This window comes from Elephantulus edwardii, unplaced genomic scaffold (genome assembly GCF_000299155.1).
Source record: "Elephantulus edwardii isolate Elephantulus edwardi_28Jun2011 unplaced genomic scaffold, EleEdw1.0 scaffold00013, whole genome shotgun sequence".
Taxonomy (NCBI): Eukaryota; Metazoa; Chordata; class Mammalia; order Macroscelidea; family Macroscelididae; genus Elephantulus; species Elephantulus edwardii.
In genome coordinates this window covers 31,786,556-31,801,348 of record NW_006399763.1, presented here as the reverse complement: position 1 = coordinate 31,801,348, position 14,793 = coordinate 31,786,556, and positions in this window count along the sequence as shown.

The window sequence follows — 14,793 nt, the reverse complement described above, 5'->3', positions numbered from 1 at the left end:
TTATAGCAACTCGAGGTTTGAATTTGTTCTTCAGTTCCTTGAGCTTAAGATATGCTGAGCGAGTTCGGCCCTTTTGATTTTCCAACTCCAACTCCTTGCACATTTCATTGTAATTCCTTTTTCAACCTTCCCCTCCCCGCTACCCGGTGCCCACTCCAGAACCCACCACCTCTTCTACTCTGATTAGTGCAGACTCAACTACCTCCACCCTCATATCTCTGGTTGCTAGCCAAACCCAGTCTCACCAGATTGAGTCTCTTCTCTGTCCTCTTCCAGAAGTTGCAGGCATTGAGGGTCTATTCACATGCATGTGCCTTTCTCCGTAACCGATCTTTCTCAAATCTAAAAACATTTCTCAAGTCTAAAAACGTTTAGACTCATTCTCCAAAGACCCAAAAACCTGTACCAAAGAGTTTAGATACCTGACCCAGGCATACAATCTCACCTGGCATGACGTTTTTGTTGTACTGTCCTCTACTCTGACATCAGATGAGAAAGAGCATGTTCTCACTGCCGCCCAGTAGCATGCAGATCAAGTTCATTTAACAGACGGCACCTTGCTGGTTGGACCCCAAGCCATCCCCCAGAAAGAGCTGGATTTGGCATAGCAAATCAATACAGTGGCAGGAAGGGAAGGTTGAGCCAATTGCACCTGTATGATTCAGTGTCTATTAGCCAGCCAACATACTATCTCCCATAAAGCAGTCAATTTTGATAAGCTCAGTTAGATTATTCAAGCTAAGAATGAAAACCCAATTGGCTTCCTTAACCATCTCACCAAAGTGCTGACTCACTATTCCCACTTAGACCCTACCTCCCCAGAAGTGGCTACAGTCCTAGCTACTCATTTTGAGGACAGCCCCAAAACACAACATGACTTTTAAAGTTTTCAATGCCTGAGATGAACAGGCAGAGGCTGATAGAGAGATTCGAGCCGGTCAGAAAGCAAATCTGCAAACCCAAGCCCTGAAAGCTTCCCTGTAGCCAATAGCAGTGAGGGCTCCTCATTCAGTGAGCCAGTTTGCTCCTGGTGTATGCTTCAAGTGTGACAAAGAGGGCCTTTAAGCCAACCACTGCCCTAATGCATGCCCTCCAATATGGCCTTGCCCTATCTGTGGGACACTGGGCCATTGGAAGGCCAACCAGCCCCTCCACCAAACCTGGTCCCCATCCTGGCTGACCTCTTAGGCCTGGCTGCTGAATACTGAAGATGCCCAGGCTTGACAACCTCCACCACGCTTACCAAGCCCATGGTAACTCTTCAGGTAGTGGGTAAGCCAGTTTCCTTTCTGGCTGACACAGGGGCTGCCTTCTCAGTGCTCCCCTCCTTCTTGGGTCATATTTTCCTTTCCCATGTCTCAGTAATGGAGATTTATAGCCTCCCTTCCAAGCCTCTTACAACTCAATCCCTCCTTATTATCTTCGACAAATGAGTACTCACCCATTCCTTTCTAATTATCCCTACATGCCCAACTCCATTGCTAGTTGGAGACCATCTGTCTAAACTTGAGGCTGTGTTCCACTGGGAGTCAAGCGGACCCAGTTCACCTGACCAGCCTTTAGTTCTATCCCTTCTAGTGCTCTTTCCCTCCAAGTCCCCTTCTACACTACCTCTGTCACCAGATGTTGTCAACCCCATTGTATGGGATCTTTCCACCCTATCTTTATCTTCTTATGACCAACCTGTTCTTGTCACCCTGAAAGACCCTGTCTCTTTTCCTGTTAGAACCCAGTTCTCTATCTCTACACAACACCTCAAGCACTTGAAGTCCATTATTACTCATCTACTTTCCAATAAGTTTCTTATTTCCACAAACTCTCTGTGCAATACATCAATTCTACCAGTTCAAAAAGCTGATAGATCTTACCACCTAGGTCAGGATTTGCAACTGATTAATGTAGCCATTGAATGTTGCTATTATATAAATGAATCAGAACTGGTAAAAGAAAATATCTCTAAATTGGCAAAATTAGCTGAAGAATAAAAAAACAGATGAAAAACCACAAGCCTTCTCCCCAAATGACTCGAGAAACCATTTCTAACCTGGGTTCTTCCTTTTATAGGACCAATAATAATCATAAGCATATTGTTACTAATTGCTCCCTGTGTTTTTGAAATTCTTACTTCACAGAATAAAACAAGTGACCTACTTAACTGTGAACCAGCTACTACTACATCCATATTTTCCTATGGCAACTGACCCTGGACCAACTCAATCTGGCCTCTAAGCCCCAGATCTCCACCCCATTCAGCAGGAAGTAGCTAGAATGAAGATACAGCGTCAGTCTTTAATATTAAAGAGGCTGAGATGTTGGGCCAGGGAAATAAGTAATCAAAAGAATGCAACATATTAGCAGGAAAGTATGAATGGCCTCACCCACCTGGCCAAACTAATAAACAGCTGAACCATAAACCACAGTGGAATGTCTCTCCCTATCCTTCTCCTTCCCTTAAGGTCCTGCTATGAAAACCCACCCGAATACATCCTAAGTGCAAATTCCTTGTCTTCTATCTCCAGACCAAGGAGCCTTGCCCCGGACCACTCCCAGATGGGGAAGTAGTTTTTTAAAAGAATCTCACTGCTTTCTCAGATCTGAAACAAAGTGCTTTGGTTATTGCAGCCCATTTGTCTTATTGGCAACTGAAAAAGAAAGAACTCCTTATGTTGAGTAACATTCAGACAATATCTTCTTGACCTATAGATTTCGTATAAGCATTCTGAGATTCCATTCCTCTCAATGTTAGCCATTGTTATGAGCCACACAGTAAAATACCTTTTAATAGTCAATAAAAGAAAAATAGATATTATTTCTGTAGTCTCTGCTTCAGCCAGGATCCATCTGACATTAACAATGACATCCCTGGTGCCACAGCTTCATCTAACCCCCACTTGAGTCTCTGGTATGTCTCTGTTAATGTACTGTCCTAGCCATTTTAGAATGACCCTTAACAATATTTTACTTGCATGTGATATTAATGATGTTGTTTCATAATTTCTACTTTCTTTTGGATCACTCTTCTTGGGAGTAGGAACAAACATGAATCTCTTCCAGTCAGTTGGTCAAGCAGCACTCCTCTAAATTTCCTTGCATAGATTGATAAGCATGTCAGGGAAGCATCTGTTAGCTGAAATATGTTAACCAGTATTCCATAGATTCCTGGGTTCTTATTTTTGCCAATGCCTTCAGTACAACTTGAACTTATTCCTTCATTACCATTGGCTCCTGTTCATATGGTTGTTGTTGTTGTTATGTGCCATCGAGTCGTTTCCGACTCATAGTGACCCTATGCACAACAGCTCTAAACCCTGCTCTATCCTGCGCCAACCGCACCGCCTCTGACACACCCATCCCGATTACCGAATCAATCCATCTCATAGAGGGTCTTCCCCTACTGCGCTGTCCCTCCACCCTCCCAAGCATGATGTCCCTTCCCTCTCCAAGGACCCGTCCCTCCTGGCAACATGTCCAAAGTATGTCAGACGAAGCCCCAGAATCCTTGCCTCCAAGGAGTAGCTTTGTTTAATCCTCTCCAAGATGGATCTGTTTGTTTTCCTGGCAGTCCATGGTACATTTAGTACCCTTCTCCAGCACCACAGCTCAAAAGTATCCACTCTCCTTCTGTCCTCCCTAGTCATTGTCCAACTCTCTGATGCATAACAAGCAATTGCAAATACCATGACCTGTATCAGGCGCACCTTAGTCTCCAGAGAGACACTGTTGCTCCTGAGTACAGTACTTTCTGAAATTTTTCAGTGTCATCCTATTCTTTTTGGTACAGTGACTCTGCATATTCTTTCTATGATATTTTGATGCTTCCTGGACCATTCAAAATTTTGCCCCTAGTACCTCTCAGTATTGCAAATTATGAATTAAATTTGTTTTTCAGTTCTTACAGCTTTAGAAATGCATAGTATTCCTCCTTTTTTGTTCTCCAATTTCAGCTCCAGTTCTTATACATTCCAGTATATTTTGTCTTGTTCAGTTCTTTTACTTCAGCATCTCTTTCCTTTGGCATCAGTGGTCTTTTCTTCCTCTTCTATCTTTGTAATGACATTTTGATACTTCATAGATGATATGTTTGATGTCATCCCATGAATCATCTAGTCTTTGATAAAAAATCTGAGAGATAGGAAAGTGGTAAGACTGTCCTGTCAAAGGTATAAAACTTGTGAGACCCAGAAAAACTAGACAGCCTCATCAAGTTCTGAAGCTCAAAAGTTTCCCTAAATATAACCAAACGTAATCCAAAAAAGCCTACTTTCAAGTCCACAAACCACCCCCCCCCAAGCCATTTCCAAGATTATAAATACTAATGGGAACAGAGGAAGTGAATTAGCATTAGTGGAGAATACTAAGAGATCACGGGCATTAGAATTTGATCTCTGAATTTGCAGATGAGCAAACTGGGTGGGGTAGGGGATAGGGTGTTGAGGATATATATGTCTGAATTCCTAAAACAAAACAGCAACTTGTTTGTTGCCTAGCCAAGGTCAGGATGAATTCAGTTCCCCAGTCAATTCCAATTTCCTAAAGCTCAGTTGATGACTATGTTACTGAAAGCAAGGGGTTCTTTCGGTAGTCAATTGCTAATAAGACAGATGGATTGCAATATCCAAAGCACTTTATTGCAGATCTAGGAAAACAGTGAGATTCTTCTCAAAAACTGTTTCCCTATCAGGAAGTGGTCATGAGGTTTTCATACATGGGCTAGACTATTGTTGTTTGGTGGTTTTTTTTTTTAGTTAAAGTTACAGAATTTCAATATTTAAAAAGAACGGTTTACATATAGTTTGTAGTAAACAGACAACTTAGAAAATAGTTAATATATAGCTGAGAAAAATAGCTTTGGAAAGGTTTTAAATGCTAATCCAGGGAAGATGCATTTCTCTTCCTGGTAAAGTATAATTGTATATCACTGGAAAAAAAAAGTTTCAAAGAAGTAAATGCTAGGTAAATACTAGGAAAGATGCATTTCATCTCCTAGTAAATAGGCAGTTTTAAGTATTTTACATGATTAAAGAAAGGAAAAACAAGAATTCTAAGGCAAAGTAACTAGTTTTGCAGGCCTAAGGAAACTTATGTCAGTTTTATAACTATACTAATTGATATGTTTGGATGATTCTGAATTTATTGATACCACCCCCTCGCAAGATGACAAAGATTCTCACCACTGGACCAATTGGAAGCATCAGGATGGATGATGAAGAGATTGAGATTGTTCACAGCTTTAGTTTGCTTGGCTCCACAGTCAACACTATTGGCACCAGTAGTCAGGAAATTAAAAGGTGCATTGCCATGGGAGAGTCTGCTGTTAGGGACCTCTCCAAAGTACTGAAGGGCAATGGTGTCTCTCTGGAGACTAAGGTGTGTCTGATACAGGCCATGGTCTTCTCAATCACTTCTTATGCATCAAGAGTTGGACAATGACCAAGGAGGATAGAAGGAGAATTGATGCCTTTGAGCTGTGGTGCTGGAGAAGAGTATTGAGAGTACCATAGACTGCTAGGAAAACAAACAGATTCATCCTGGAAAGGATTAAACCGGGTGGCTCCTTGGAGGCAAGGATTCTGAGGGTCCGTCTAACATGCTTTGGACATGTTGTAAGGAGGGACTAGTCCTTGGAGAGGGATATCATGCTTGGTAGGGTGGAGGGACAGCGCAGGAGGGGAAGGCCCTCTATGAGGTGGATTGATTCAGTGATTGGGGTAATCGGGATGGGTGTATCAGAGACAGTGCGACTGGCACAGGACAGAGCAGAGTTTAGGGCTGTTGTACATAGTCACAAGCGACTTGACAGCACATAACAACAACAAGAACACCCCCTCTTCTTATATCAGTCTTACATCTATCTATAAGACAAATGTTCTGGGTTGATTCTTGGGCGAGTAGGGCTTTTTTACAAAGAGATTATCTCTTTTAATTTTATTTTTATTTATTTCATTTGGGAATAGGGGCACAGACTCTTTGGCTGCTTCATGCTGAACAGGGGCATTGAGATTAGGGGAGAAGGAGGACTTTTAACACTTCATTGGCAGTCTTGAGTTTCTTGAGAAGCTGCATGTATTCTTGTTCAATTACGAGATATATTCATGACACTTTCTTCCCTCTGGACTCAAAGTGTCCAACAAACAGGGAATGCAGAAATAAATTAGAAAACAAGTATCAGGGGAAAAAAGGAGTGTTACAAACTAATAGATATTTCTATTTGCCATTCTACATCCCCCTCCCCATGACTTAACAAATTAGTAATATTTTAGTGACATTCTAATATACATAAACAACATTAAATGGTTACTATAACTTGTCTGGGTGACAGTTAAAATACTGTTGCTTTTGTCAGCTGTTGAGCTTTTCTATTGTGGCTAAAGGCTCAATTCCTGTTTTTATTTTTATTTTCTCACTCCTTAGAGTTAAGGATTAAAACAGTTATAAGTAACTATACTGATGCACTATATTTAATGTACTAGATATTACTTATTTTAAAAGTTATATGAAACATAGTTTAACTTTTGAAACAAAGAAGATGAAGGGAGAGGGAGAATTTTCTTTTTTTACTTGCATAATTGATTCCAGTGGGAGTGTCTGGCTGAACTTTGAGGCTCAATCCACATTTGCTTCTTTAGCTAGTAGTCATATTTTTCTTTTGTCTCTGGAACAGAGCTCAGGGTTCAGGTTCTAGAACAAGATACAGTGTACAGTTTACCTATAGAAAAGGGAGAAAACTTAGAACAAACTTGTGAGTTACAAAGAAAAAGAGCATCAGAGGTGTTACTTATTGGAGTATTAGAGGAGAGATGGAGGAAAGGGGCTTACATAAAGTTTCTCATACACAATTTTATGGCATAATTTAAGTCTACTTCTGGTGTTATTTTAATTCAGAGCAAGGCTAAAGCAAACCCTGATTTCTACTAAGGCTGTGTTTCCTGAAAGAGCTTAGTTGTCCACTTCATTTCCATTGTCACTCTGACTGCTTTCAGAAACTCAAATTCGATCTTTTACCACTTCAGGGTATTTCTTATGGTTTACCAGGATTTTAATTAGATCTCGTCAGGCTTGCACTACAAGAGACTCCACTGGCATGTTCTGGGCTTTGGTGGTTTTTTCCAAAGACAGCATTATTTGGAGGTGTCTGACATTCTTGGTTGTTGAATACCTTGGATGCAATGTTGACCAGCTGAGTTTGTGCCATTGGCTCAGTCAATCTTTTGTACTTTCTTCCTAATGTTAGGGATCCTTTGAGAAACAAAAGTCAAGTTAATCATTCAAACATTAGCTGAGCCTTCTGGTCCAAGGTCTGTGCACTTATAGAAAGCTGGCTGTAGCCTCTCAGTAGTTGAAAAGGATTTCCATTTGTTGTTGTTGGTTCCTGTCACTTTCAGGTTTATCTGTTTGGGGCTTCTTTCTTTTCTTCTTCTTAGCTTTAAATACTGTACTTTTTGTGCTGCCCTAGTCATAGGATTCTGCCATTTGGATGCTTAATGAGACACTTGTCTTAAAATAATCCCCCTGAAGGCAAGTTGCAACTATTTGTCTCTTTACCTTACCAGCCAGAGTTCTATTAACAAAGTTTGAATCTCTCCTCACTAGCTAAGAGAATACTAATTATTGTCTGTAATTTTATAGTCATCTTAACAGGAAGAGTCTGAACTTTTTCACTTGACCTGAGGCCGAAAAAAGAGAATGCTCTTCATAATATCTTTGGGATACCCATATACATTAGAGTCTCTGGGTAACTACTTGAGGCGGGTGTTTGCCCTTGTTCTGAGCAGCCCTGGCCAAGAAAGGCTGTGCAATTGAAAGATTGTATCTAAGCTGCTTTTCCTCAGTTCTCCTGGGAAGTGACACTGACTCTAGATTTTCACTATTAGATGTCACTGGCATATCAAGAAACACTTGCTTGATTTGGAAACTATCTGAAATTTATATTTTCTTTCTTTTTACCCTTAGGAAGCAGGTACCCTCTATATTTTCATTTTTATGGTATAGAATATTAAAAGCCAATGTGTATAGCTCTTATGAAATTTCTTTTGACATCTGGTAAAATAATGTTACTTGTTGATTAATTTAAGGCTCTACACAAAAGCTCTCTACTTCTTCTTTTCACCAAAATCTAAGTAAAATACAAAGGCTAAATTTTTGTTTAAGTAATAAAAATTTTGGCTAAGGATTATATTAAGATATTATATTTATTATATTATATTATTATTATATTATCAATTAAAACAAGCTTGGAAGCAGGAGTGTCATCCACTTCCGAAATGGCTTGCCTCCAGAAACTCTATCACCAGTGCTTAAGTCTTTCTTTCATAGGGTCACTATGAGTTGTCTATGACTCAATGGCACTAACAACAATAACAACAACAACAACATAAAGAGAGCTACGTTGGCCTAGTGTACAGAAAGTTATGCCTCCAAGCCCAAGGTGGGTGATTTTAATCTGTGGCACTCAGGCCTGGTTTAAATTGGTTTTTTGTCAGACTTTCTTCTATGTATACCAGGTATAGCACTGGTCTGTGCATTGCTGTACAGAGGTAATTTGTGGTTGGTGTGATGCTAAACACTGTGACACTGATGTGACAAATGTTATAATGGTTACCCATGGTGGACAGTGTGGGGTGGAGCTTCTCGATTAAAACAAGCTTGGAAGCAGGAGTGGCATCCACTTCTGAAATGGATTGCCTCCGGAAACTCTATGAACAGTGCTCTGGTCTTTCATTCATAGGGTCACTACGAATTGTCTACGACTCGATGGCACTTAACAACAAGGATTATATTAGTAAAGAGGCCAATCACAAAGAAATTTTTTTCTAACAGATTTTTCCAACTTTTGCTCTCACTTTTGAGTGTTGATCTAAAATGAAATGAACAAAAGAAAAATGTTAGTACATATGTAATCCTTAAATGTGATACAGGTACACAATCATCAGATACAATGCAACTTCTACTCTTTAGATACAGTACAAATTCTATTCATCAAATACAATGCAACTTTTACTCATAGAGGCAGACCAGATACAGACAGATATCACAGTGCCACGAAAAATGAAGATTGGAGAACTTTTGCTTCTGTTCCTACAGAATAAAGAACAGAAAGCTTCTTCTGTTCCTACAGGTTGTTATCTAAAGTATGGCAGAAACCAACACAGGCACAATTGTGCGACAGATACAACCTAGGTGTATAACCAGGAAACAAGGACCTTACTGCAACAGGCAGCGCTAGAGTTCTTACTCTAACTCCCAGGTTTGGAATGAGTCACTTATGCAGTCCCCAGGGAAGGCCAGAGGAGGCAGAAATTTTAACAAATGCACAGTTACCGGATAAAGTCCATGGATCCATGAGGGTGATGGAGGATGCCAAGAGTTGGTCTCTCAAAGGTCTCTTGAGATAATAAGTCTTATTGGTGCCTTTGGACATTTAAGATACCTGCTCTTGGGGTCCTCCTCTGCATGAAATTCAGAATCCTCATGCAAGTAAAAACAGAAGTTGCTTTCACTTACTAGGTGAGTCTGAATGTTCTTTCATGGTTGCCAAAATGTTGTAAGACAGATGGACTGCAATATCCAAAGCACTTCATTGCAGATCTGGGAAATCAGTAAGATACTTTTCAAAAACTGCTACCCAGTCTAGAAGTGGTTATGAGTTTTTTGTACTTGGGGTAGACTTTTGTTAGTTAAAGTTATAGGATTCCTACATTAAAAACAAAAGAGTTTACTTACAATTATTAGTAAACAGATAACTTATGAAATAATTAACATTATGACTGAGAAAAACAGTTCAGGTAAATGCTCATCTGGGGAAGATGCATTTCCCTTCTTAGTAAACAAGTAGCTTAAGGTACTAAATATATATGACTGAGAAAAACAGTTTCAAAGAAGCAAATGCTAACCTAGGAATGATGCATTTCTTCTCCTGGCAAATAATCTAAAGTACTTTACATGACTAAAGTAAGGGGGGGGGAGAATTTTAAAGCAAAGTAACTAGGTTTGCAGGTTGAAGAAAACTGATGTCTGTTTTATAATGATACTGATATGTTTAGATAATTCTGAATTTATTAGTATCTGCTGTTCCTGCCCTTCATCCAGAGGCAAATCAGGTCCTCTGAGGCTGCAGAGTCACTTGTTCTTTGAAGCTTAGTTAAAACTCCTGCCAGGGGGAGAATATCAGTATGTTAGCACATTGTGTCTAAAATACTTACTTTTTAAAAGATTTCCTTTAACAGTTTTGTTTCAAAGTCTCTCCTTTCACTAGAAATGTTCAAAACCCATCTTGAGGAACCTTGAAGATAGGTATGATTATCAATGTCCAGTGGCATTGAAAACCATGTGGAGAAGTTCCACACTGCACAGCTGGGTCACAGTGAGTAGAAACTGACTTGATAGCAACTAATTACAGCAAAGAACAGGGAATTATATCCATTAAAACATGACAAGTCCATCTCACAAGACAGTCTTCTTCAAACAATTTTAAGAATACACTAATGTGCTACTTTACATTTTCTTGATAAGGACACATCTTTCCCCTCCTTTCTTAAAATAAATAAAGCAAATAATCTTAGTAATTGAGAAAGTGCAGACTATTGATTGGAAATATGGGTAGTTCTTATAATCTTAAGTTCTTATAATTTGGGTAGGTATGTCAACAAATTGATGTCCTGGTAATAAGTGCATTTCTACTTTCGCTTATAATCAACAGTTAAAAACATGCCTTCTATATCAGAGTTATTACCCAGTATGAGATTCTGAAATAATAGAGAACTTGAGAAATAACCTTTGAAACCCTTCCTAGATTACTGAGGACAAGAAATGTATCCTAAGTAATGCAGCAAAGAATGAGTGAAAATATATTCTACTTATTTTTAAATAATATTTTGTTATGATTCTAGTGAGGGATGAGACGACACATCAGTTTAGGTCTCCACTCAATTGTTTTGACATAAACTGTTCAGTGACATTGGTAACATTCTTCACAATATGTGAACATTCTCATTATTTCCATTCTGATTGTTCCATTGGAAATATTTCTTGGCAAATCACCCAAGTCCCTGTAAGCATTTAAAAACTTCTAAGCCATGGGAATGATCAAAGGAAACACAATGTGAATGAAAGAATGTGTTAAACACAATGTAGAGGAAAGAAACACAATGTACATAAATTTTGTATGCAAACCAGTATAAAAGAAAAGTAAATTTAGAAAGTCCTAAATTCTGAGCCTCAATTTCCTCCCCTTTAAAATATTAAAATAAGATGACTTCCCTCAATAATCAAATTAGATTTGAAGCAAATTTTACTGTGGATGCTCGATTTTGATAAATCTGTCTGCTGCTTATCCATGGAACAATCTCCATAACACAGCCTGTTTTATATTGCACTGTGGACCAATGACATCCACATTTGTCATTGTGGCAGGTTATATTTTATTTGGAAGGGCAGGCCGTTAAGCTTCTAAAGGAAGTTCTAAGGTACAATTATAACAACAATGATAACACATTTTAAAGAGTAAAGCTTCAGACACTAGCTTTGTTAAAAAAGAGAAGCTGATTTTCTGCATTTTTAAAATGTGAAAACCTACTCAAAAAGGGTATAATTTCTGCTGATTTTAAGATATGGCTCCCTAGTCACCTTTCAGACCTGAAACAAAACTCACAAGTGGCATAACTTTCAGCGAAACAATAAACATATAAGGCCTATAAGGTGACCAGTAACACCAAAAAAAGTATCACTCAGAATAACCAATAATATAAGATACAAAGAGCAGCATTCGCACAAGTATGAATAAAGCCCAGAAGGAAGACGTATGGTAGAAGAATTAAAGGAAATGAGAATTGCACCAACAGTCAGGAAATAAAAAAATGAATTGCATTTGGAAAATCTGCCTGGAGACTAAGGTGTACCTGATCCAAGTCAGTCTTTCTAAGTACTTGCTATGCATCAGAGAGTGTCTAGAGCCACTAAGGATGAAGAAGGATTTAAGCCTTTGAGTTGTGGTGCTGAAGAGGAGTGTTAAACATTCCAAGAACTCTCAAGAGAACCAACAAGTTGGTCCTAGAAAAGGTGAAATCAAGTTGCTCTTTACAGGCAAGGATTTTGAATCTCCACCTCACATACTTCAGTCATATTGCTGAGAGAACCAGTCCTTGGAGAAGGACATTATGCTTGGCAGGGTGGAGGCACAGTGCAAGAGAAGAAGACTGCATGAGATAAACTGACACAGTGACTGGGATCATTAGATTCAGCGTGTCAGTGATAGTGAGACTGGCTCAGGACAGGACAGGGTTCAGAGCTTTTGCTCATAGGTTTCTGTGGGTCGCAAGTGAATTGACATCACATAACAACAACAGAAATACTGTTGCTATTGAGCTTTTCTATTGATTCTTTCCACAGATATAGATAATCTGATTCCTGTGTAGTTCATCAGGTTTGATTCCTGTGTATAGTCACCATTTAAATTTGTAGAAAAGATAATTATAGTGAAAAAAATAATTGTATAAAATCTGTCATGTGATCTCCAGCCTCATTTCTGTCAAGACCATATTTTCTGATTACATTCTTTTTTGTTTCCAACTTTTAGATTCTAGTCACCAATTATTATTAAAGCATCTTGATTGCATGCTCTATTGATTTTAGACTGCAAAAATTAGTAGATATCCTCTATTTATTTATCTTTGGCTTTAGTGGGTTTGTGTGTATTTGAATAATAGTTGTATAGACAACTCTTCCTTGTATAAATACAGATAGTACCCTCTCACTGACAGCATTACACTTCAGGGTAGACATTGAAATGCTTTTTTTGGTAATGAATGTTCCATTATGGTAGAACATATGGTTGAATGTCTGATTAAAAACTGTCACTATCAGGAGAAAGATGGGCAATCTCCTCCTGTGGGATTTACTGCCTCTGAAAACCTACTGAAGGGTCAGCTATGGGTCAGTTCTTACTTGACAGCAAAACAGCAACAACAACAACAACTAAAAGAGTTCATTTCAGCTCACTAAAATGCCTAGGGTTTTAATATATATATGTATTTAATTTTTTTATAACTTCTAATATTAGAATTAATTTTCTAATTTTTAAAACCATTCTATGTTCCAATTTTTAACGGATGCTTAAAGCTATTTCTCTTAATTTTTGTTTTGCCATATCAGCAAATGAAGGTCCTTCATAGGGTAAAAGCTTTACTCACTCTACATCTTTAAAGCAGACTCTACTTTGAGAAGGCAGCTCTTTCCTGGTCATATTTTGAGTGTCTTCCAACCTAAGGAGCTCAACTTCTGGCACAATGACTATTTTTTCATTATTCACCAGGCATTTTTGAAGCCTGTTAGTTCACAGAAACAGATAGCCAGGTCTGCTTCTTAGTCTGTTTGAGTGTGAAAGCTCCACTGAAACTTTTAGATATCAGTGCCATTGCTTCTTGCATCATGACAATACACAAGCTACAACAGTATGACAAACTGTTAGATGAGTGGTGACAGACAGCCAGGACCTTGCTGTGAAACAGACGATCAATTACTCATATACAAGTTCAAATTAAAGGTGAAGAAAATGAACACAAATCTATAAGAGACAAAATATGATCTTGAATCTAATCCAATTGGATTAAAACACTATCTCAAAAAAAGGAACAAACAAAACCAACCCAAAACCAAAACAGCACAACAAAACAAAACAAAACACCATCTCAATGTATTTGATGCCCTGAACTCGAATAACTGAAGATCCTGTGGGATGACATCAAGGGCATCATCCATGGGGGGGGGGAAACCCCAAACCAACGCACAAAACAAATCCCCAAAGGATCATTACAAAGACAGGGAAGAAAGAGAAGAACAAAATAAATGTCAGAAGAGTATCTGAAACTTGCAGTGAAATGAAAACAATAAAAATTAAGGGGAGGGAATGCTGAGGTAAGAAAGTTGAACAGAAGATTTCAAAGAGCAGCTCAAAGAGACAAAGCAAAGGATTATAGCAAAATATATGCAAAGAACTGGACTTAGAAAACCAAAAGGGAAGAACCTGCTTGTTCTTTTTCAAGTTGAAATAAGGGAATAACCAATTCAAGCCTTGAGTTGCAATATTGGAGGATTTTTATGGGCAAAATCTTGAATCATCCAACAGTCATTAAAATAAGATGGGAGAAATACACAGCCCCTGTTCTAACAAGAACTGGCTGACATGCAACAATTTTAGGAAGTAGTAAGCATTCAAAAAGAAAATAATAGTTCAAGATGCACTGAAGGCATTGACAAAAAATAAGACTCCAGAATTGATGTAATATCAATGGAAGTGTTTCAGGGAGTAAATGCAGCCCTAGATTTGCTCACCAGTCTATTTAGAAAAATTTGGAGGATATATACCTGAAAGGAAGAGATCCATACTTGTTATCATTTTAAAAAAAGCACACACAAAACATGATCTAAGAAGTCACTATTATTGTTATTTGCTGTTGAGTTGCCTGCAACTCATAGCAACCCTATGTACAACAGCTCTGAGGGTTGCCCTGTCCTTAGCCAAACTCACTGACTCCAACCTACCTCCATTGCCCCATTTTATCAGTCCATCTCATGCAGGGTTTTTCTCTCCTGTACCTTTTCTCCACCTGTCCAAGCATGAAGTCCTCCAAGGACCGGTCCCTCCTAGTTATGTATCCAAAGTATGTGAGACAGAGCTTCAAAATCCTAGCCTCCAAAGAGAAATTTGGTTTCACCCTCTTTAAGACAGACCTATTTGTTTTCTTGGAGGTCCATGGTATGTTCAAGACGTTTCTCCAGCACCACAACTCAAAGTCATCA